This window comes from Bos taurus, chromosome 17, assembly GCF_002263795.3.
Source record: "Bos taurus isolate L1 Dominette 01449 registration number 42190680 breed Hereford chromosome 17, ARS-UCD2.0, whole genome shotgun sequence".
Taxonomy (NCBI): Eukaryota; Metazoa; Chordata; class Mammalia; order Artiodactyla; family Bovidae; genus Bos; species Bos taurus.
Window position 1 is genome coordinate 7,703,693 of NC_037344.1, and position 24,346 is coordinate 7,728,038.

Consider the following 24,346-nt stretch of genomic DNA (forward strand, 5'->3'; position numbering starts at 1 on the left):
GCCTCTAGACACTCCCCTGCCCACCAGGGGACCAAGACCCAGTCTCACCCACCAGTGGGCAGGCGCTGGTCCTCAAATTACAAAGCCTGCCCAAACCTCCACACCAGCCTCACCCACCAGGGGGCAGACACCAGAAGCAAGAAAGTCCAGTTCCACAGCCTGCAGACCAACTTCACAAATGCAGGCCAGAGACCACCCTGGGATCAGCTGGCCTCTAGGCCTTGGGGGACAATAGGGAAGTGCACTGTTGGGATGCATAAGCTATCTTCTACAGAGGTCCACTTCTCCAAGATTGAGAAACTTCACTAACCTACCGCATACACAAAAGTACAAACAGCAATTCACACACAACGAGGGAACGGGGGAATATGTTTCAGCTGAAGAAACAAAATAAAATCCCAGAAGACGGGGTTTTAAGTGACATGGAGATGGAAAGCCTATCTGAGAAAAAGTTCAGAGTAATGATCATAAAGATGATCAAAGAATTCAGGAGAATGAAAGCACAGAGCAAGAAATTAGAAGTTTTTAACAAAGAATTAGAAAATATAAAGAACGACCAAAGAGAATTGAAGAACACAATAACTGAAATGAAAAATACACTAGAAGGAATCAACAGTAGACTAAATGAGGCAGAACATCATTTCAGTGAGCTGGAAGATGCAGTATTGTGGAAATCACTGCTGCTGAACAGAGAAAAGAATGAAAAGAAATGAGGACAGTTTAAGAGACCTGTGGAACAATATCAAGCATGCTAAGGGATTATAGGAATCCCAGAAGGAGAAGGGGTGGGGGGTGGGGGGGTGGGAGGAGGTGCTGAGAAAATGCTGGAAGAGAATAGCTGAAAACTTCCCTAACCTGGGAAAGGAAACCGTGACCCAAGTCCAGGAAGCACAGAGTCCCATAACAGATTACCCACGGAGGAGCACACCAAGAAACACTAATCAAAATGACAAAAATTAAAGATAAAAAGAGAATATTAAAAGCAATAAATTAACATGCAACAGAACTCCCATAAGGCTATCAGCTGATTTTTCAGCAGCAACTCTGCAGGCCAGAAGTGGATGGCATAATATACTTAAAGTGATAAAAGAGAAAAAGAAACTACCATCACGAATATTGTATCCAACAAGGCTCTGATTCTATATGATGAAGAAATCAAAAGCTTTACAGACCAGCAAACGCTAAAGGAACTCAGCACCATCAAACCAACTTCACAACAAATGCTAGTGGAATTTCTCCAGGCAGAAAAGGCCACAATTAGAAACAATAAAATTATAAAATGGAAAAGCTCACTGGTAAAGCAAACACACAATAGAGGTAAGAAATCTCCACACAAAGCTTGTAGGTTGGTTAAAAGACAAAAGTAGTAAATTCATCTGTATCCACCATAAGCAGTTAAATCAAAACCAGTAATCATGAGGGAAGGAGAGTACAAATGCAAGGTATCTAAAATACATTTGAAATTAAGAGGTAAACAATTTAAAACAAGCACATACATAGACCGACAGCAATACAAAAGCTTCGTGGTAACTGCAAACTAAAAATCTATAATAGATATAGACACAAGAAAAAGAAATCTAAACATAACACTAAAGATAGTCATCAAATCACAAGAAAACAAAAGAAGGGGGAAGAAGACCTACAAAAGCAAATCCAAAATAATTAATAAAATGGCAACAGGAACATACATATTGATAATTACCTTAAATGTAAACAGATTAACTGCTCCAATCAAAAGATATAGATTGGCTATTGGATACCAAAACAGAACCTGTATATATGTTGCCTACAAGAGACTACCATCAGATCTAGAGAAACATGCAAACTGAAAGGGAGGGGATGAAAAAAGCTATTCCATGCAAATATAAGTCAAAGGAAGGCAGAGAAGTGAAACTTACATAAGACAAAATCAGCTTTAAAATAAAGACTGTTATAAGAGACAAAGGACACACTATAATGAAAAAAGAATCAATCCAAGAAAAAGATGTAACAACTGTAAATATATATGCACCCAACACAGGAGAACCTCAATATTTAAGGTAAATGTTAATGGGCATAAAAGGAGAAATCACATTAACAAAATAGCAGAGGAATTCAACACCCCACTTTACAACAATGGACAGATTATCCCGACAGAAAATCAATAAGGAAACACAGTTCTTAAGTGACACATTAGACCAGATGGTCTTGATTGATGTTTATAGAGCATTCCATCTGAAAGCAGCAGAATACATATTCTTTTCAAGTGAATATGGAACATTCTCCAAGATAGACCACATGCTAGGCCACTAAACAAAGCTTGGTAAATTTAAGAAAACTGAAATCATATCAAGCATCTTTTCCAACCACAACACTATGAGGCTAGAAATCAACTACAAGAAAAAAACTGCACAAAACAGAAACACATGGAGGCTGTAAACAATATGCTACTAAACAACCAATGAATCACTAAAGAACTCAAAGAGGAAATTAAAAAAATACCTAGAGCAAAATGAAAATATGCAGATCTGAAACATATGGGATGCAGTAAAAGCATTTCTAAGAGACAAGTTTTTGGCGATACAACCTAACCTCAGGAAACGAGAAAATTCTCACACAAGCAACCTAATCTTATGCCTAAAGCAATTAGAGAAAGAATAAACAAAACCCAAAGTTAGTGTGCTAAGTGGCTTCAGTCAGAAGCAACTCTTTGCAACCCTAAGGACTGTAGCCCACCAGGCTCCTCTGTCCATGGGATTCTCCAGGCGAGAATACTGGAGTGGTCTGCCATGCCCTCCTCCAGGGGATCTTCCCAACCCAGGGACTGAACCCACACCTCTTATGTCTCCTGCATTGGCAGGTGAGTTATTTACCACTAGTGCCACCTGGGAAGCCCAAAGTCATTAGAAGGAAAGAAAAAAAGAGCAGACACAAATGAAATACAGACAATAGAAAAGATCAATGAAACTAAAATCTGGTTCTCTGAAAAGATAAAACTGATGAGCCATTAGCCACATTCATTAAGAAAAAAGGGAGAGGGTCCAAATCAACAAAATAAAAAATGAAAAAGGAGAAGTTACAACAGACACCACAGAAATACAAAGGATCGTAAGAGACTATTCCAAGCCACTATATGTGAACTAAAGAGCCTCTTAATGAAAGTGAAACAGGAGAGTGAAAAAGTTGGCTTAAATTTCAACATTCAAAAAACTAAGATCATGGCATTCAGTTCCATCACTGCATGGCAAATAGATGGGGAAACAATGGGAACTGTGATAGACTTTATTTTCTGGGCTCCAAAATCACTGCAGATGGTGACTGCAGCCATGAAATTAAAAGACGCTTGCTACTTGGAAGAAAAGCTATGACCAACCTAGACAGCATATTAAAAACCAGAGGCATTTCTTTGCCGACAAAGGTCTGTCTAGTCAAAGCTATGGTTTTTCCAGTAGTCATGTATAGATGTGAGATTTGGACTATAAGGAAAGTTTAGTGCCAAAGAATTGATGCTTTTGAATTGTGGTGTTGGAAAAGACTCTTGAGAGTCCCTTGGACAACAAGGAGATCAAACCAGTCAATCCTAAAGGAAATTAGTCCTGAATATTCATTGGAAGGACTGATGTTGAAACTGAAACTCCAATACTTTGGCCACCTGATGCAAATAACTGACTCACTGGAAAAGACCCTGATGATGGGAAAGATTGAAAGCAGGAGAAGGAGACAACAGAGGATGAGCTGGTTGGACAGTATTACAGACTCGATGGACACTGAGTTTGAGCAAGCTCTGGGAGTTGGTGATGGACAGTGAAGCCTGGCATGCTGCAGTTGAAGGGGTCGCAAAGAGTCAAACGTGACTGAGCAACTGAACAGAACTGAATTGATATGTCAACAAAATGGACAATCTAGAAGAAATGAATAAATTCTTAGAAAGCTATAATCTCCCATGAGTGAACCAGGAAGAAATGGAAAATATTAACAGACCAGTTACCAGTACTGAAACTGATTCATTAATTGAGAAACTCCCACCAAGCAAAAGTCAAGGACCAGATGGCTTCACAGGTGAATTCTACCAAACATTTAGAGAAGAATTAACACCTATCCTTCTGAAACTATTCCAAAATTGCAGACAAAGGAACATTTCCAACCTCATTCTGAGGCCATCATCACCATCAAAACAAGACAAAGATATCATAAGAAAAGAAAATTAAATTATAGGCCAATATCACAGATGAAAACATTTGCAAAAATACTCAAGAAAATACTAGCTACTGAACTCCAATAATATATTAAACGGATTACAAACAATGTCAAGTGAGATTTATCTCAGGAATGAAAGGATTTTTTAATATCCACAAATCAATCTGACACACATTAACAAATTAAAGAGTAATCTCGATAGATCCTCTCAATAGATGCAGGAAAAGCTTTTGATAAAATTCAGTATCAATATATGATAAAAACTAAAACCTCAACAGAAAATGGGCATACATGCTCGGGTCATGAATTCCTTATTGCCAAATTCAGACTGAAATTGAAGAAAGTGGAGAAAACCACTAGACCATTCGGGTATGACCTAAATCAAATCCCTTATGATTATACAGTGGAAGTGAGAAATAGATTTAAGGGACTAGATCTGATAGACAGAGTGCCTGAAGAACTATGGACGGAAGTTCATGACATTGTACAGGAGACAGGGATCAAGACCATCCCTAAAAAAAGAAATGCAAAAAAGCAAAATGGCTGTTTGAGGAGGTCTTACAAATAGCTGTAAAAAGACAGGAAGCAAAAAGCAAAGGAGAAAAGGAAAGACATACCCAATTGAATGCAGAGTTCCAAATATCAAGGAGAGATAAGAAAGCCTTCCTCAGCGATCAATGCAAAGAAATAGAGGAAAACAATAGAATGGGAAAGACTAGAGATCTCTCCAAGAAAATTAGAGATACCAAGGCAACATTTCATGCAAAGATGGGCAAAATAAAGGACAGAAATGGTATGGACCTAACAGAAGCAGAAGATATTAAGAAGAGGTGGCAAGAATACACAGAAGAACTGTACCAAAAAGATCTTCATGACCAACATAATCACGATGGTGTGATCACTCACCTAGAGCCAGACATCCTGGAATGTAAAGTCAAGTGAGCCTTAGAAAGCATCACTACGAACAAAGCTAGTGGAGGTGATGGAATTGCAGTTGAGCTATTTCAAATCCTGAAAGATGATGCTGTGAAAGTGCTGCACTCAATATGCCAGAAAATTTGGAAAACTCAGCAGTGGCTACAGGACTGGAAAAGTCAGTTTTCATTCAAATCCCAAAGAAAGGCAATGCCAAAGAATGTTCAAAGTACCGCACAATTCCACTCATCTCACACGCTAGTAAAGTAACGCTCAAAATTCTCCAAGCCAGGCTTCAGCAATATGTGAACCGTGAACTTCCTGCTGTTCAAGCTGGTTTTAGAAAAGGCAGAGGAAGCAGAGATCAAATTGCCAACATCTGCTGGATCATCGATAACGCAAGAGAGTTCCAGAAAAAACATCTATTTCTGCTTTACTGACTATGCCAAAGCCTTTACCTATGTAGATCACAGCAATCTCTGGAAAATTCTGAAAGAGATGGGAATACCACAACACTGACCTGTCTCTTGAGAAATCTGTATGCAGGTCAGGAAGCAACAGTTAGAACTGGACATGGAACAACAGACTGGTTCCAAATAGGAAAAGGAGTACGCCAAGGCTATATATTGTCACCCTGCTTATTTAACTTATATGCAGAGTACATCATGAGAAACGCTGGGCTGGAGGAAGCACAAACTGGAATCAAGACTGTGAGGAGAAATATCAATAACCTCAGACTGTAGATGACACCACCCTTATGGCAGAAAGTGAAGAGGATCTAAAGAGCTTCTTGATGAAAGTGAAAGAGGAGAGTGAAAAAGTTGGCTTAAAGCTCAACATTCAGAAAACGAAGATCATGGCATCCAGTCCCATCACTTCATGGGATCCAGTCCCATCACTTCATGGGAAATAGATCAGGAAACAGTGGCTGACTTAATTTTTCTGGGCTCCAAAATCACTGGAGATGGTGATTGCAGCCATGAAATTAAAAGACACTTACTCCTTGGAAGGAAAGTTATGACCAACCTAGACAGCATATTAAAAAGCAGAGACATTACTTTTCCAGCAAAGGTCCATCTAGTCAAGGCTATGGTTTTTCCAGTAGTCATGTATCAATGTGAGAGTTGGACTATAAAGAAAGCTGAGTGCCAAAGAATTGATGCTTTTGAACTGTGGTGTTGGGGAAGACTCTTGAGAGTCCCTTGGACTGCAAGGAGATCCAACCAGTCCATCCTAAAGGAGATCAGTCCTGGGTGTTCATTGGAAAGACTGATGTTGAAGCTGAAGCTCCAATACTTTGGCCACCTGATGCGAAGAGCTGACTCATTTGAAACGACCCTGATGCTGGGAAAGATGAGGGCAGGAGAAGGGGATGACAGAGGATGAGATGGTTGGATGGCATCAGTGACTCAATGGACATGGGTTTGGGTGGACTCTGGGAGTTGGTGATGGACAGGTAGGCCTGGCGTGCTGCGGTTCGTGGGGTCGCAAAGTGTCGGACACGACTGAGCAACTGTACTCTACTTGAACACAGTCAAGGCCATATATGACAAACCCATAGCTAACAAACTCAATAGTAAAAAGCTGAAAGCATTTCTTGAAGATCAGGAACAAGAGAAGGATGCCCACCCTCTCACCACTTCTATTCAACATAATTTTGAAGCCAAGCCACAGAAATCAGAAAGAGAAATAAAAGCAATCTAAATAGTAAAGAAGTAAAACTGTCACTGTTTCCAGAAGACATGTTGTTATACGTAGAAAATCCTAAAGTCACTTCCAGAACATTACTAGAGCTCATCAATTAATTCTATAGCATTGCTGGATACAAAATTAGCACACAGAAATCTGCTGCATTTCTCATTTACTAACAGTTAAATACCAGAAAGAGAAATTAAGCAAACAGTCCCGTTTAACACTGTATCAAAAAGAAAAAATATTTAGGACAAACCTACCTAAGAAGGCAAAAGACCAGTACTCAGAATGATAGGATGCTGATGAAAGAAATTAAACTGTGCTATTGAATTGGAAAAAATTAATATTGCTAGTATGACCATACTACCCAACCAATCTACAGTTTCAATGCAATCCCTATCAAGCTACCAATGGCATTTTTCACAGAATTAGAACAAAAAAAATTCCATTTGTATGGAAACACAAAAGACCATGCATAGCCAAAACTATGCTTAGAAAGAAGAACAGGGCTGGAGGAATCAGGCTCTCTGACTTCACACTATATCCAAAGCAACAGTGATCAAAACAGTACAGCACTGGCACAGAAACAGATACACGCATCAGTGGAGCAGCATAGAAAGCCCAGAAAGAAACCCATGCGCTCATGGTCAATTAATCTACGACCAAGGAGGCAGGAACATACAACTGAGAAAAGACAACCTCTTCAGTAAGGGGTGCAGTGAAAACTGGATGGCTTCATGTGAAAGAATGAAATTAGAATTCTCTAATACCACTTATAAATATGAGCTTAAAAATGGATTAAAAGCCTAAATTTAAGACCAAATACTACAAAACTCTTAGCGGAAAACACAGAATACTTTTTGACATGAATCACAGCAGTACTTTTTTGAATCCATCTCCTAGAGTAATGGAAATAAAAACAAAAATAAGCAAATGAGACCTAATAAAACTTAAGAGCTTTTGAGCAGCAAAGGAAATCATAAACAAAATTAATAGTCAGACTATGGAATGGGAGAAAATATTTGCAGATGATGCAAACAACAAGGGCTTAATTTGCAAAATATATTAACAATTCATACAGCTTAATATGAAAAAATAAAAAATTAAAAATGGACGGAAACCCAAAACAGACATTTCTTCAAGGAAGAAATGCAGACAGTCAACAGGCATATGAAAATATCTTCATTCTGACTATTGTTAGAGAAATGTGAATCAAAACTACAAGGAGGTAACACCTTACCCCAGTCAGAATGGCCATCATTAAAAAGTCTACAAATAATACACGGCGCAGAGGGTGTGGAGAAAAAGGAACCCTCATACACTGCTTGTGGAAATGCAGACTGGTAAAGCCAGTGCGGAAGACACTATGGAGGCTCCTTACAAAACTAAAAGTAAAAATACATTCACCATAAGATCTAGCAATCCCACTCCTGGGGATATATCTGGAAAAGGTGAAAACTGTAATTCAAAAAGATATACACACCTCAATGTCCTTGGCAGCACTCTTTACAATAGCCAAGACATAAAAGCAACCTACATGTTCATTAACAGATGAATGTATAAAGAAGATGTGATACACACACATACACATAATGGATGACTAATTCATGTTGATGTATGACAGATATCAAGCCAATATTGTAAAGCAATCAATCAAAAATAAGTGTATAAAAAAAGAATGAAATAATGCCACCTGCAGTAAAATGGGGAGAAGGCAATGGCACCCCACTCCAGTACTCTTGCCTGGAAAATCCCATGGACCGAGGAGCCTGGTGGGCTGCAGTCCATGGGGTCGCTGAGTCAGACACGACTGAGCAACTTCACTTTCACTTTTCACTTTCATGCATTGGAGGAGGAAATGGCAACCCACTCCAGTGTTCTTGCCTGGAGACTCCCAGGATCGGGGAGCCTGGTGGGCTACCGTCTATGGGGTCGCACAGAGTCGGACATGACTGAAGTGACTTAGCAGCAGCAGCAGCAGTAACATGGATGGATCTAGAGATCATCATACTAAGTAAGGTCAGTGAGACAGCAAAAGGCAAACATCATAAGACACTACTTCATGTGCAATATAAAGCATGATACAAAACATTCATTTACAAGTCTATTTACAAACCAGAGCCACAGACACAGGAAACGAATGGTTACCAAGTTAATGGTGGCACGGTCTGAGGATGGCTCCCCAGGGTTCTTACAGCGTTTCTACCTCTAGTAAAAAGGTTTCTAACAACAGCAACTACAGCACCCAGTTCCTCTGGTAACCGAGGATGGTTGCAGGGTCAGCTAAGAGACCCAGACATGCGGACCTCAGCTATCTTCCCACAGAACAGTCTCATGGGCTCTTACACATCTGAAAAGTCCACTCCAGGCACAAAGCAGCTCTTTCTCACGTTTTCAGGTTAACAGCAAAATAAGGATATTTGCTACATAAACTAGGCTTACACTTTACTTAGGTAAAAAACAACAGTTTTTCTTCACACAAAGAACATCTACTGGGAAAAAAAAACACAAAACTCCCACATAAGCAATTTGTGATATGGAATTAAACAAAAATGTTATTGCTATCTCACTGAAAGTGAAAGTGAAGTCGCTCAGCCGTGTCCGACTCTTTATGACCCCATGGACTGCAGCCCACCAGGCTCCTCTGTCCATGGGATTCTCCAGGCAAGAGGACTCGAGTGGGCTGCTATTGCCTTCTCCAAGGGATCTTCCCCACCCAGGGATAGAACCTGGGTCTCCCGCATTGCAGACAAATGCTTTACTGTCTGAGCCACCAGGGAAGCGGCTAACATAAAATGAAGTGGGTATTTAAAAAAATTAATTGGTTTACTTTATTCCTGGATGGAAATGTGCTAGGCATTTTTCTACCTCAAACATAATAACGAGCTTCCACGTCCCTTCAATAAAATGATCAACTTACTGCAGAAGCTCTACTTTGGGTCCCTGATATTTCTGTTTGTTCCAACTTTGGTGGCCCCTTAGAAAGCCAGGACTTTGAAGGGTTTCTGTGACAGGCCTGTAGCCAGCTCTGTGGCTCAGAGAGCGTATGAAGGACACCAGCGCACTCTTTTCACACCCATTCAGCCTGGATTCTCTGCTTCCCGTCGTTTCCTCTGTCCCCTTCCGCCATGCCACTTTGGACCAAACCCTGTTTGCGGGGAAGCTCTTCTGATGGGCTGCGCAGTCCTTCTCCTTCCATTCCAAAATCAGTCCAGAGGCAGACTGACCCCAAAGGAGATTTTTCTTTTTTTAATAAATTTTTTAAAGTCTTTATTGAATTTGTTACAACATGCTTCTGTTTTCTGGGGTTTTCTTTTTTCTTTTTTGGCCTTGAGGTTTGTGGCATCTTTGCTCCCCGACCAGGAATTGAACCTGTACCCTCTGCAATGGAAGGCGAAGTCTTAACCGCTGGACCACCTGGGAAGTCCCTCCAAAGCAGATTTTTAACACATTGCTGTTTCATCAAAAGCTGATAGCCCCTCTCCACACTGCTCTTTCTTTGAACTTAGGTCCACTCCTCCCTCCAGTTCCTCAAACTCCTTTCCTACTATGACCTGACATTACTGTCCCTTAGTTCTGCTGTTCATTTTTATGCTTGCTTTTCCCTTACTGCTGTTGTGTACGTGTGTATCTGGTGGGGCTGGGGGGTCAGGTGGGAACAGTGCTTCTAGATCAGCCTCCCCGTCCATCCTGGTGGGCTGGGGGGTCAGGTGGGAACAGTACTTCTAGATCAGCCTCCCCGTCCATACTGGTGGGGCTGGGGGATCAGGTGGGAACAGTCCTTCTAGATCAGCCTCCCCGTCCATCCTGGTGGGGCTGGGGGGTCAGGTGGGAACAGTGCTTCTAGATCAGCCTCCCCGTCCATACTGGTGGGGCTGGGGGGTCAGGTGGGAACAGTGCTTCTAGATCAGCCTCCCCGTCCATACTGGTGTGGCTGGGGGATCAGGTGGGAACAGTCCTTCTAGATCAGCCTCCCCATCCATACTGGTGTGGCTGGGGGATCAGGTGGGAACAGTCCTTCTAGATCAGCCTCCCCATCCATACTGGTGTGGCTGGGGGATCAGGTGGGAACAGTCCTTCTAGATCAGCCTCCCCATCCATACTGGTGGGGTTGGGGGGTCAGGTGGGAACAGCCCTTCTAGATCAGCCTCCCCATCCATAATACAATTTACATCTTATTTCTTTCAGTCGTGTCTGACTCTTTGTGACCCATGGACTATACAGTCCATGGAATTCTCCAGGCCAGAATACTGGAGTGGGTGGCCCTTCCCTTCTCCAGGGGATCTTCCCAACCAAGGGATTGAACCCAGGTCTCCTGCATTGCAGGCACATTCTTTACCAGCTGAGCCAGCAGGAAAGCCCAAGAATACTGGAGTGGGTAGCCTATCCCTTCTCCAGCAGATCTTCCTGACCCAGGAATCATACTGGGGTCTCCTGCATTCCAGGCAGATTCTTTACCATTTGAGCCACCAAGGAAGCCCATCATAGGAAATGAATATATTTAAATCAAATTTCAATTTGTATTTTCTGATTCCAGTACATATAATCAGCTAGTTAAGGGCATAAATCACACTCATGTCAACTCTCTTAACTCCTAGAAGTTCAAGAAGTGATTAAGACCTTGATGAACTAATGCTGCCTAGGCAGGAATGCTCTAAAAGGGAAAATCACTTAACAACCTTCTAGAAGAGTTATACATTTTATCTGCATGTAAAAATCTGGACTGTATTAAGTGAAAAGACACATAAAAAATTAAAATGTGGATTACATAACTAGGCTTTCACAAGTTTCCATTTACACAACTTTTGCATTTCATTAAAAATACTGTCTTTTTAATTTGCATTTTCACAGTAGCATGTGTAACCATGTTTTACCACTAAAAACATGTAAGTGATACTAAACACTAGGTGTTTAATAAACTTAATTCTTCAGAAACACAATAGTGTAACTAATGTCATTTTAATAAGTACCAATACATAGATATAATATTTAGATATCTTCCACAGCTCACACTTAAAATGGCATTTAATGACTTACCATGTCGGCAAACAAAGAGCAATATTTAAAAATATAATCAAGCGTCTTTATGCTCACATTTAGAGAAGCTTGCCATAAACCATTACAAAACAAAAAAAGAAACTTTAAAATAAAACTTTACTATTTCAAGTCTTATAGCCTGAAATGCATATGGCAAAGCAGAACGCTCCTTCTGGGTATGTGTTACTTCATTTGTAACAATCCTCAGGCCCAGAAAATTAAACTTCTGTGGAGGCAAACCTCTAAAGACTACGGGCGTTCCAACACTTTTCTGGGAGTCTGGCAACTGCATCAGGGTACAATTAAAAGTTCTAAAAATACACACACACCGAATATTCATGAAAGCTAGTCTTACTGTTTAAGTGTGGTGCTCCTCCTTACTCAAGCAAAATGCGAGAGGTTAATTTTTTAAATCCAGGAGATTGCACAGCATTACTAAAAAAGCGAATAAAGACTCTGGCACTATTTTTCTTCTTCAAGTAATTTTTAGTTGAAATCCAATTAATTCCTCTTCTCTGAGACAGCACTCTGAGAATGTGGATGACCATGATTAAGCTTAACTTTTGCTCTCAAGGAAAATCAATGATTTTAAGGCTGAAAGTAAACAGTTCCCCCAACTAAAGGGATCAGAGTAAAACAGGCCAAAGAAGAGTTTCTTAAACTGCAAACAAGCTGATCATACATAAAATTTTGAGTCAGGCTTTACTTGGAAGAGAAAAATCACAGATTTCATCATGTCCTCAAAAGCTATTATGAGCCCTGAAAGATTTCTCATCTATAAAATTAGATAGCTATACTAAATAATTTCCTGTCTCAACTGTAAATTCTAAAACACCATGCTGACTTTGCACCTGTCCTTGCTATTACCACGGAGAAGGCAATGGCAACCCACTCCAGTACTCTTGCCTGGAAAATCCCAGGGACGGGGGAGCCTGGTGGGCTGCCGTCTATGGGGTCGCACAGAGTCGGACACGACTGAAGTGACTTAGCTGTTGCTATTACCATAGGCATGATGAATAAATGACCTTTTCATAAAATCCAGTAAAACCTGTGAAGTACTATTATATATTATATATATTGGTAGAAATTGTGATCAGTAGACACTCATGATAGCATACAAAAACAAAACAAATCCAAGAGTTAGCTATGACTAAAAGCAATAAACTTTACAAAGTAACTATTCCAAGTAATATCCTTGACTCAATTCTGAGTCAAAGTATCATAAAGCTAAAAGTTACCTGACTTCACTAAATACCAGAAATATATTCATGGGACTTTTGGCATCTAGGCAAAGGTTATTTAAAAAAAAAAGACAACTGAATGAAATGATAGGTTTTTAGTTCAAGATTAAGGTGACATAGTACCATAATGTGGGCTACTTGCTTAAAAAAATAAAGAGTTTCTCCCTACTAATAAGCTTAACATCTTCAACACTGGTTGGTTGGCCCTTGCCTTGAGTATACAACTGATAAACACAGGTCAACTGGTTTTTCTCCTTAAACTACTCTCTAGAACAGCAAGCAGCAAAGGTGGTAAGAGGAATGCATATGGGCTTCGATTTACACAACAGGTATTTTGCATAAAGTACATTTTTCCATGCAAGAAATCAAGTATGACCACTTCGCCTGGCTGTCCTATCTAATCCACTCTTAAGTCTCTCCTAGCTTCAGAAACACTGGGGCACATACCAGGATTGTTGCCAACTAGACAACTTTGTGTCGACAGCTTTGACTGTATCCCTACTATCCCCAAATACCTAAAAATCTCTTCTTGGAATATGCCTCTAGGAATGCATCCTAAAGAAAGGAATTGATCTAATTGATCAACTGATCTAGTAATGTTAAAATCGCTACGTACTGACAGGATCACAGGATTAAAAAGAGAGAGAGAGAGAAGCTGGAAACCCAAATGTCCAGCAATAGGTTTGAGAAATGACAGTCTATTGAGACAACTGACCATTAGGTTCAGTCATTAAGTATGCAATATGCTGATTATATTACATGGAAGAGTATGATTAACAAATGAGAAAAGCAGGATACATGATTACATGTAAAATCCATGTTATGTAAACCCTGTGTGTACATATGCATTTAAATGACCTTTGCAACCCTGGTTAAGTTACATCACCTCTTTTAGACAGTTCTCATCCATTCAGTTTAGTTCTGTTGCTCAATCATGCCCAACTCTGCAACACCATGGACTGGAGCACGCCAGACTTCCCTGTCCATCACCAACTCCCAGAGCTCGCTCAAACTCATGTCCATAGAGTTGGTGATGCCAGCCCATCATCTCATCCTCTGTCATCCCCTTCTCCTTCTGCCTTCACTCTTTCCCAGCATCAGGGTCTTTTCCAATGACTCAGTTCTTCATATCAGGGGGCCAAAGTATTGGAGTTTCAACTTCAGCATCAGTTTAATGTGTACTCAGGACTGATTTCCTTTAGGATGGACTGGTTGGATCTCCTTGCAGTCCAAGGGACTCTCAAGAGTCTTCTCCAACACCACAGTTCAAAATCATCTATTCTTTGGCGCTCAGCTTTCTTTATGGTCCAACTCTCACATCCATACATGACTACTGAAAAAACCATAGCTTTGATTATATGGGCCTTTGATGGCAAAGTAATGTCTCTGCTTTACAGGGATAGAAAAGTAATAAAATAGTATCTACCTCAATGATTTTTGTAAGGATTAAGTGAGACAACATGTATCAAGTGTAGTACGGTAAGTACTCAATAAATATTCACCATTATTGCTTTTATGTCTGAAAATTACCACTGTGTTCCTAACCACTAGATGCAATATAGTATATGTAAATTTATATTAAAGCCTTTCTGTACCATGAAAAGTAAAAATAAAAATAAATTGCATTAACAAAACTATTATTAGATGGTTCCTTTTAAGTAGTAGAGTGAGACTGGGGAAGCAGGGCAGACATGGAAAAAACCTTTCATTCTTTGCATTTCCCTGAATCTTTGTATTTTCCAGTAGAAATATACTGATTTTACCTGAATAGTTTTCTCTTAAATGAAACATGTGTAAATGAAAATATTGATAGAAACACTTGATTATGAAAAAAAAGTGCTAAAGTGGAAAGATTATACATTTAGCCTTCCCTGTATTTTCTAAATTTCTGCAATGTCACATTTTTTTTTTTAATCTATAAAATAACACTGAGGCATCTTTTTGTCAAGCATATAATCACTCCTTCACCTATTTTTTTCAATTTTCAGATCCTACTAAAAATATAACAATGGAAATAGTGACAGACTTTATTTTCTTCGGCTCCAAAATCACTGCAGATGGTGACTGCAGCCATGAAATTAAAAATATGCTTGCTCCTTGAAAGAAAAGCTATGACCAACCTAGACAGCATATAAAAAAGCAGAGATAGTACTTTGCCAGCAAAGGTCCATCTAGTCAAAGCTATGGTTTTTCCAGTAGTCACATATGGATGTGAGAGTTGGACCATAAAGAAAGCTGAGCGCCAAAGAATAGATGATTTTGAACTGTGGTATTGGAGAAAACTCTTGAGAGTCCCTTGGACTGCAAGGAAATCAAACCAGTCCATCCTAAAGGAAACCAGTCCTGAATATTCATTGGAAGGACTGATGCTGAAGCTGAAACTCCAATATTTTAGCCACCTTATGTGAAGAACTGACTCATTGGAAAAGACCCTGATGCTGGGAAAGACTGAAGGCAAGAGAAGGGGACAACAGAGGACAAGATGGTTGGATGGCATCACCAATTCAATGGATATGAGTTTGAGCAAGCTCTGGGAATTGGTGATGGACAGGGAGGCCTGGTGTGCTGCAGACCACAGGGTCACAAAGAGTCAGATATGACTGAGCAAGTGAACTGACTGACTCAAAGTATAATTTAACCACAGCACCTAATATTACACAGATTTTAGAGAAACCCCAGGTAAAATTGCATCATGCTAAAAAAATTTTTTTGACATAAGCTGCTTAACTTATTATTTGTCCTGTCCCTCATTATTATTAATAATATCACTGAAGCCTTTCCCAAAGCCTGGCCACAGAGGGCGTACAGTATAGCTGTGAAACGTATGGAATCCAGGACCAGACTCTCTGGGTATGAACCCCAGTTCTGCGGCCTGCAGCATGATTCTGAGCAAGTTACTTGATTTCTCTTTACTTCAGCTCGCCCACTGCTAAGTAAAAACTGTAATACCTAACTCTCAAGGCTGCTGTGCGGACTAGTGGAGAAGACTAATGCAAAGAATAACGTTAATGCCTGACATTGTAAGCAGCTAGCTATATCTATTAGCTAGTTAAGCTATTACTCTAAGCACTGCACAATATGTATGTGACAAAGTATATATTTTAATAATTATGATAATCACTGAAAAATACATTATAACAAAAGTGAGACTAATTTGACACAGTCTTTATGTTCTATGTATTACTCTAACTTGGACATCAAAGGAATAAATAAGGAAACAAGATTTTTCAGTGATGTCATTTTTATTTCACCTACACTTTACATTGCGTAATTCACTGAGAACTAAAATTGTTGTTAAGTATCTCTTCTCCTAATTTGCAACCGCAGTCATTACTAACGAAATTTCAGTGTTTTCCTACAGTGTCCCATAAAAGGGAGAAACTATTATTTAAGGTCAGGGGAAACTGCCTATACTGTGGATATCAGAATAGCAAAACACAAACTTTGAAGAGTGATATCTAAATACTCCCTCTTTCTTCCCACCTTTCAGATCACTCTTTGAGAAATGGGATTTGTTACATGAAAAACAAAGATGAAGCTTTCCCCTCCTTCTTAAAATAAGAGATATTTGTGGTTAGATGAAGAATCGAAAAACAAATGAACATTCTCTATACCTGGACCCCAGCTGTACTGAATAAAACCCCTGGTTACACACAGTCTATTGATTCCTGATTGGGAAACATTCTCCACGACTTGAGATAAATAAGCTATTCATACTTCAGAGGTGTGAATTTATCTAGGAGGACAAAACACTGTTGTCTGGATTTCTAGTATCTACAAAAGGAAATGCGGGCGCTAGGAGCAGTGTGAGAATTAAAACTGAGCTGTCCTCGTTGACCTCAAGGGAGAAAACTATCAGGATTAGATGAATTATAGAAAACATTTATATTCAACCATTTGATTTTTCTGCAGCAATTTTAGAGACGAGATTGCTTTAAATAAATATGGTTGGGTCATTACAAAGAAATGAATCTTCACTAGAAAAATGTGATGCTGGAAAAAGAAAAGACACAAGAGTATTATTCATAGTACAGTACCCATGAAAAAAACTTTTTAAAAAGTGAGGATGGAAACCTTCATAAACTCTAAGATGGCTGATAAGACTGATGCCGTCCAAGGGGTTGCCATTGCTCCCCATGGAGGCCCCATGGCACACGGGCCCCATGGCACACGGGCCCCATGGCACACGGGCATCCTGAGGCTGGCACTGGTCCCAAAGTCTGGAAGCATTTTACCCCCAAAGCGTCAACTGCAAGCAATTTCTGAGTCTGTTTTGCCTCTGCCCATGACAAGAATCAACATGTTCCAAAGTTCCACTAAATATGTTTCTTTTACGTTAAAACTCTGCTGTTTCTATGAAAGCTAAAAGCTAGAATTTTTTACACATGTGGACAAAAGCTATATTTGGACCTTTCAGTCTCTTAACAAAATAAAGACATTTTTAAAAAAGAACTCTCCCCTGCTGCAGTTTATTCTAAGAAAGGCACTCTGATTTTCAGAAAATTTAAAAAGTAAACCTTCTCTTCCTAAACAATTTAAAAGTTCAAGAAGATTTTGTTTTTAAGAACAAAAATAAAAGTCAAGCATTTAATCTAAATTAATTTCAAGTTTAAAAAAACTACTTAGGGGAACAGTGACAATTTCTATTTATACAAATGCTTTTTTCTAGTCACCCCATCTCCAAACACCTAGGTTGCATACTTTTAAAAAACTGATAATTATGACATCGCTTTTTTTTATGACATCACTTTTAAGTCTTAAATACTTGAGATTTTACAAAATTAAATCCTGATGTCTTAGGCTTCTCTTTAAATACAGGTAAAATGACTCGGGACATCTTTTATTTAATTCCGTGTGAAACTATACTACCCAACAGTACGTCAGACCAACAGTCTGAAATCCAGGAGAATAAAGACTACAGACCGTGACATTCAAACCCACCTGCCCCGGGAAAAAGTGGATAGAAAGGTTATGAGAACACCTAAGAGGTCTGAAATACACTGAACTTGGAGCATGTGGCCTAAACGATAACAAAGCTGATATTTTAATAAGCATCATTTCCCTTTGAAGCATTTCACTTACTTTACACCAAGATTTCTGAATCTCAGCATTATTGACATTTTGGCCCCCAAAGAATTATTCTGTGGCCGTTCTGTGCGTTGCAGGAAGGTCAGCAGTTTCCTCTGGCACCTACCCATTAAATGCCAGTCAGGATCACCAAAGCATGACTCACAGACGTTGCAAAGTCCTCAAAAGGCAAAAGTGTATCCAGCTGAGCACGATAGCTTAATGCTAGAGAAAACCCAAGAATTCTCATGGACAAAATCCTAAACTGTGATTTTATCTTAAGTGATTTTGTAAAGAGACATAAAATGCAATCAGACTAACCAAGTCAGACCTTGTAAATGGAGATACTACTACTAGGAAGATGGGATCACCGGTTTAGAGGAAAGGAAAGACTTCACAGACATGGTTTTCACCACATAAATGCTTACAGGCATATGACACACCAGTACCTCTTCAATCAAGAAAAGCTCTCAAACCATAAAAGATAACAAGGGCCCTTTAAAACTCTAGCACAAGGGTCAGAATGGGATCATTACACTGTTCATGATGAACTGATTAATTGCCTACAAATTGTTTAACCTCTATCCTTGTGTCAAAGACCAGACTAATTAAAGTGAGAACAAAATATGAGTAGGAAGTAACCAAGAAAAAGAACATTGAAGTCAAGGCAGATAGTCTAAAATTTTGTGCAGAGACAATTCATGAACACATCTTAGTTCCTTTCTCATCATCTAAGCAAAGCTGTTCTTTTTTTGAGAGTTTTTAGAGAGCAGATAGTTTGGAAAAATTCATTTTATGGGGAAAAATAAAATGAACATTGACCACTTAAAGGTTTGCTTTAATCTTAAGCACAAGACAAATCTCAGGCTATTTCAAAGCAAGATTTAATCTCTTCACACTTATAAACCAACAAAAAGACAGACTTAATGTTTTAAATAGTAAGTCCACCTACAGTACAAAAATGTTGAATCCATGCCCAGAAAACTAGTTTTTAAGGGTACCTGGCAATCTGAAAATATAATATCCAAAGCTGGGTCTATCAAAAATGAATTCTATAATTTTTCCAAATCATCATTTTATTTCAAAGTTTAAAAATCTCTCTTTTCTTTGTACATATGAAATAATGGTTTAATCTTTTTAAGACATGAACGGTGGCAAAAATGATATATGTAACATTCTATAACCACATGCCAAAATTTCAATGATTAACTCAGTGTTTTAATTTCTATGATCTGATTGAAATCAGTCTTATTTTCTTTCTCAGTGCTTGAGTTTCTGCTTCTAAGCAGACATGAGAAAGTAGTGGAAATCAAAACAGCAAATGCTGGATTTCTGATGGTAACTATACCATCACTTTTCTTACTTAACACAAAATTGAAAACACATTACAGTGTTCTTTCCTTGCCTTTTCCACTTAACATTTTCTTTGTCTTTAAATATTCCCCACAATTCACCACAATTTTCAATACCTACTACACATAAATCTTACAGTAATACCATTTAACTGCTTTTTACTTTAGAGATTTTAAATTATTTCCAATCTTTTGATCTGATTGCTAGAAAATTTTTATGCACAATTATGTTTGTATCTTCAGTTATTTAGGATAAATTCCTAGAAGTTAATTTACTAGTTCAACTAGTAAAAATATTTTGAAGGTATACAAAAAAAATTGCTTTCCATAAAGCTAATGAGACAGAGTACACTTCCACTCTTTGGAAATGCCAATTCACTGCACATTAAACAATAACATTTTCTTTTTTTAAAAAACCTATCAACTTTAAATATTAATAATAATATCTCATTGCCTTAATTTACATTTTCATTAGTGACACTGAACCTTTTTATGCTTACAATTTATAATCCTATCTTCTCAAATTGTCTGGCCCTTTATCTACTTTTCCATTGTAATGTTAGTTTTTTCATATTAAACTCCTATGACTCAATATAAACATACATAATAATCCTTGCTTGACATCTAGAAATTTAAAACTGTTATGCCTAACCAATCAACCTTCCCTTCATAATTAATTTTTCCACTACTTTCATACTTAGAAAATCCTTTCCCATTCCAACTACTGACATATCATCCTTTTGTTCTTTTGTCTCATTTTGACATCTATATGTTTAAGACACCTGGAGCTTATTTTTGGTATGGTTATGAGGATGTGGATTTGATAACTGGCAGCATGACAGCCAATGAATCATTATTTCCAAAATTTTCCTGCTTATTTTTTCAGATTAACATTTAAAATCACTTTGTCAGGTATTGCTCTCCTCACTCCAAAACAATCTCATTTACATTCTTAAGGAAACGGCATTTAATCAATACAAAAAATCAGGAGAGTTGATGAGAGTTGAACCATAAAGAAGGCTGAGCACCAAAGAACTCATGCTTTTAAACTGTAGTGCTGTATAAGACTCTTGAGAGTCCCTTGGACTGCAAGAACATCAAACCAGTCAATCCTAAAGGAAATCAATCCTGATTATTCTTTGGAAGGACTGATGCTAAAGCTCCATACTTTGGCCACCTGATGCGAAGAACTGACTCAGAAAAGACCCTGACACTGGGAAAGATTGAAGGCAGTATAAGAAGGGGATGACAGAGGATGAGATGGTTTGATGGCATCACCGACTCAATGGACATGAGTTTGAGCAAGCTCCAGGAGATGGACAGGGAAGCCTGGCGTGCTCCAGCCCGTGGAGTCACAAAGAGTCGGACATGACTGAGTGGCGGGACAACAACAACAATCAATGTGATGGTACCAGGTGCCACCTGGCATCCTTACCAGGCACCTGATTGTCATAGAAGCACTTCCTGTAACTCCTTTGTTTTCCAACACATGGGCTTTTGAGATACCCCACATTCAAGGTCTGGAGTGGCTGCTGCGCTTCACCAGACCGGCTGTGTGGAGATACCCCACGTCCAAGGTCAGAGAAACCCCAGTAAGACGGTAGGCACTGGAGTGGCTGTGAGGAGATACCCCATGTCCAAGGGAAAAGGAGAAGCCCCAGCAAGACTGTGGGAGAGGCGAATTCGTGTTCAGAGTCAAACCCTGTTTCCACCAGAGACGCTTAGAGGGCTCAAACAAACCTTGCGTGCATCAGGACCCAGGGACCCCACAGAGACCGAGACAGAACTGTGAGCGTCTCCTGTGGAGGTGCAGGTCGGCAGTGGTCTGCCGCAGGGACAGGGGCTCTGGGTGTGGGTATGGCATAAGCCCTCTTGGAGGAGGTCACCATTAACCCCACCATAGAGCTGCCAGAACCCACATAGGACTGGGAAATACACTCTTCGAGGGCACCACAGAACCTTGTGCACCAGGACCCAGGAGAAAGGCACAGTGAGCCCACAGGAGACTTGCCTGTGGGTGTCCAGGAAATCTCCAGTGAAGGCTTGGGTTGGGGGTGCCTGCTGCAGGGCTGGGAGCACAGACTGTAGCAGTACATACATGGGATCTTTTGAGGGAGGTCACAATTATCTTCATCACCTCTACCATAGTTTCAGTTCAGTCATTCAGTCGTATCCAACTATTTGTGACCCCATGGACTGCAGCACACCAGGCTTCCCTCTCCATCACCAACTTCCAGAGTTCACTCAAACTCATGTCCGTTGAGTTGGTCATGCCATCCAACCATCTCATCCTCCATTGTCCCCTTTTCCTCTCACCCTCAATCTTTACCAGCATGAGGGTCTTTTCAAATGAGTCAGCTCTTCACTTTAGGTGGCCAAAGTATTGGAGTTTCAGCCTCAGAATCAGTCCTTCCAATGAACACCCAGGACTAGTCTCCTTTAAGATGGACTGGTTGGATCTCCTTGCAGTCCAAGGGACTCTCAAGAGTCTTCTCCAGCACCACAGTTCAAAAGCATCAATTCTTCTGTGCTCAGCTTTCTTCACAGTCCAACTCTCACATCCAAACCTGACTACTGGAAAGACCATAGCCTTGACTAGACAAACCTTTGTTGGCAAAGTAAATGTCTCAGCTTTTTAATATGCTGTCTGGGCTGGTCATAACTTTTCTTCCAAGGAGTAAGCGCCTTTTGATTTCACAACTGCAGTCACCATCTGCAGTTGAGCTATTTCAAATCCTAAAAGATAATGCTATGAAAGTGCTGAACTCAATACGCCAGCAAATTTTTAAAACTCAGCAGTGGCCACAGGACTGGAAAAGGTCAGTTTTCATTCCAATCCCTAAGAAAGGAAATGCCAAAGAATGCTCAAACTACCGCACAATTGCACTCATCTCACATGCTAGTAAAGTAATGCTCAAAATTCTCCAAGCCAGGCTTCAGCAATACATGAACCGTGAACTTCTAGATGGTCAAGGTGGTTTTAGAAAAGGCAGAGGAACCAGAGATCAAACTGCCAACATCCGTTGGATCACTGAAAAAGCAAGATAGTTCCAGAAAAAATATCTACTTTTGCTTTATTGACTATGCCAAAGCCTTTGACTGTGTGGATCACAGCAATCTCTGGAAAATTCTGAAAGAGATGGGAATACCAGACCACCTGACCTGCCTCTTGAGAAATCTGTATGTAGGTCAGGAAGGAACAGTTAGAACTGGACATGGAACAACAGACTGGTTCCAAATAGGAAAAGGAGTACGCCAAGGCTATATATTGTCACCCTGCTTATTTAACTTATATGCAGAATACATCATGAGAAACACTGGACTGGATGAAGCACAAGCTGGAATCAAGATTGCTGGGAGAAATATCAATTACCTCAGATATGCAGATGACACCACCCTTATGGCAGAAAGTGAAGAGGAACTAAAAAGCCTCTTGATGAAAGTGAAAGAGGAGAGTGAAAAAGCTGGCTTAAAGCTCAACATTCAGAAAACAAAGATCATGGCATCTGGTCCCATCAATTCATGGCAAATAGATGGGGAAACAGCGGAAACAGTGGCTGACTTTATTTCTGGGGGCTCCAAAATCACTGCAGATGGTGACTGCAGCCATGAAATTAAAAGACGCTTACTCCTTGGAAGCAAAGTTATGACCAACCTAGACAGCATATTCAAAAGCAGAGACATTACTTTGTTAACAAAGGTTCATCTAGTCAAGGCTATGGTTTTTCCAGTAGTCATGTATCGATGTAAGAGTTGGACTATAAAGAAAGCTGAGCATAGAAGAATTGATGCTTTTGAACTGTGGTGTTGGAGAAGACTCTTGATAGTCTCTTGGACTGAAAGGAGATCCAACCAGTCCATCCCAAAGGAAATCAGTTGTGGGTGTTCATTGGAGGGACTGATGTTGAAGCTGAAACTCCAATACTTTGGCCACCCGATGTGAAGAGCTGACTCATTTGAAAAGACCCTGATGTTGGGAAAGATTGAAGGCTGGAGGAGAAGGAGACGACAGAGGGTGAGATGGTTAGATGGCATCACCGACTCAATGCACATGAGTTTGTGTAAACTCCGGGAGTTGGTGATGGACAGGGAGGCCTGGTGTGCTGCAGTTCATGGGGTCGCAAAGATTTGGACATGACTGAGCGACTGAACTGAATTGAACTGACATGCACTTTTGTTTCAGGTAAGAATTTTTCTTTTCTTAGTGTATTTAAGAACTCATCCCCCATTTTACTACTAGATCTTTAACAGAATATAGATCTGTATTTTGTCAGTTCCAAAATACAGTGTATTTTGTGACAGCATTTGGGAATGTGTGTACTATGCTTTTTCCTCTAGATCTCATGTATGAAAGGGTTTCTTAATAGTAAGCCACCCTTTAATTTCTGTCATAAGTCTACTCATAACAATAGTCTTTAGTATGTTGGTGATTTGTGTTGCTTGTGCTTTAAACATTTTTAAATATAAATATTTCTACCTGGAGTTTTTCCAAAGACAATTTTCTGAATACTAAAGTTTCAGTGATTTCTATTTCAATTAGATGCTCAACTTCTATAGTTTATTTACATTTTCCCTGAACAACGTTCATTTGGAGATTTCCAAATCAGTTTCTGCTTTTAAAATCTTTGCTGAATTCCAGTTTATACTCTATGTTTTCTGATTTGCTGCACCTTTGATCTTCCTTTTCCCTTAGGTAAAAGTTAGGTATCTTAAACATCTGTCTTCCCACTTCTTGTCTGCTATGCGTCCACCAACAATCAGCTATTTGATTTACCACATCTTTTTGTCCTGTGGTCTAATTTTTTTTTTCACTTACTTGTAAGATGAATCTTAAGGTGTTTTGTGTTGTGCTGTGCTAGTAAGTTA

At 39.6% G+C, this 24,346-nt stretch overlaps 1 protein-coding gene across 7 annotated transcripts in view; it reads right to left on the reverse strand.

The window, feature by feature from the left end:
- The window catches only part of DCLK2 (doublecortin like kinase 2), a 188,842-nt gene that overhangs the window by 137,098 nt on the left and 27,398 nt on the right, over positions 1–24,346 (reverse strand). The window lies entirely within an intron of this gene.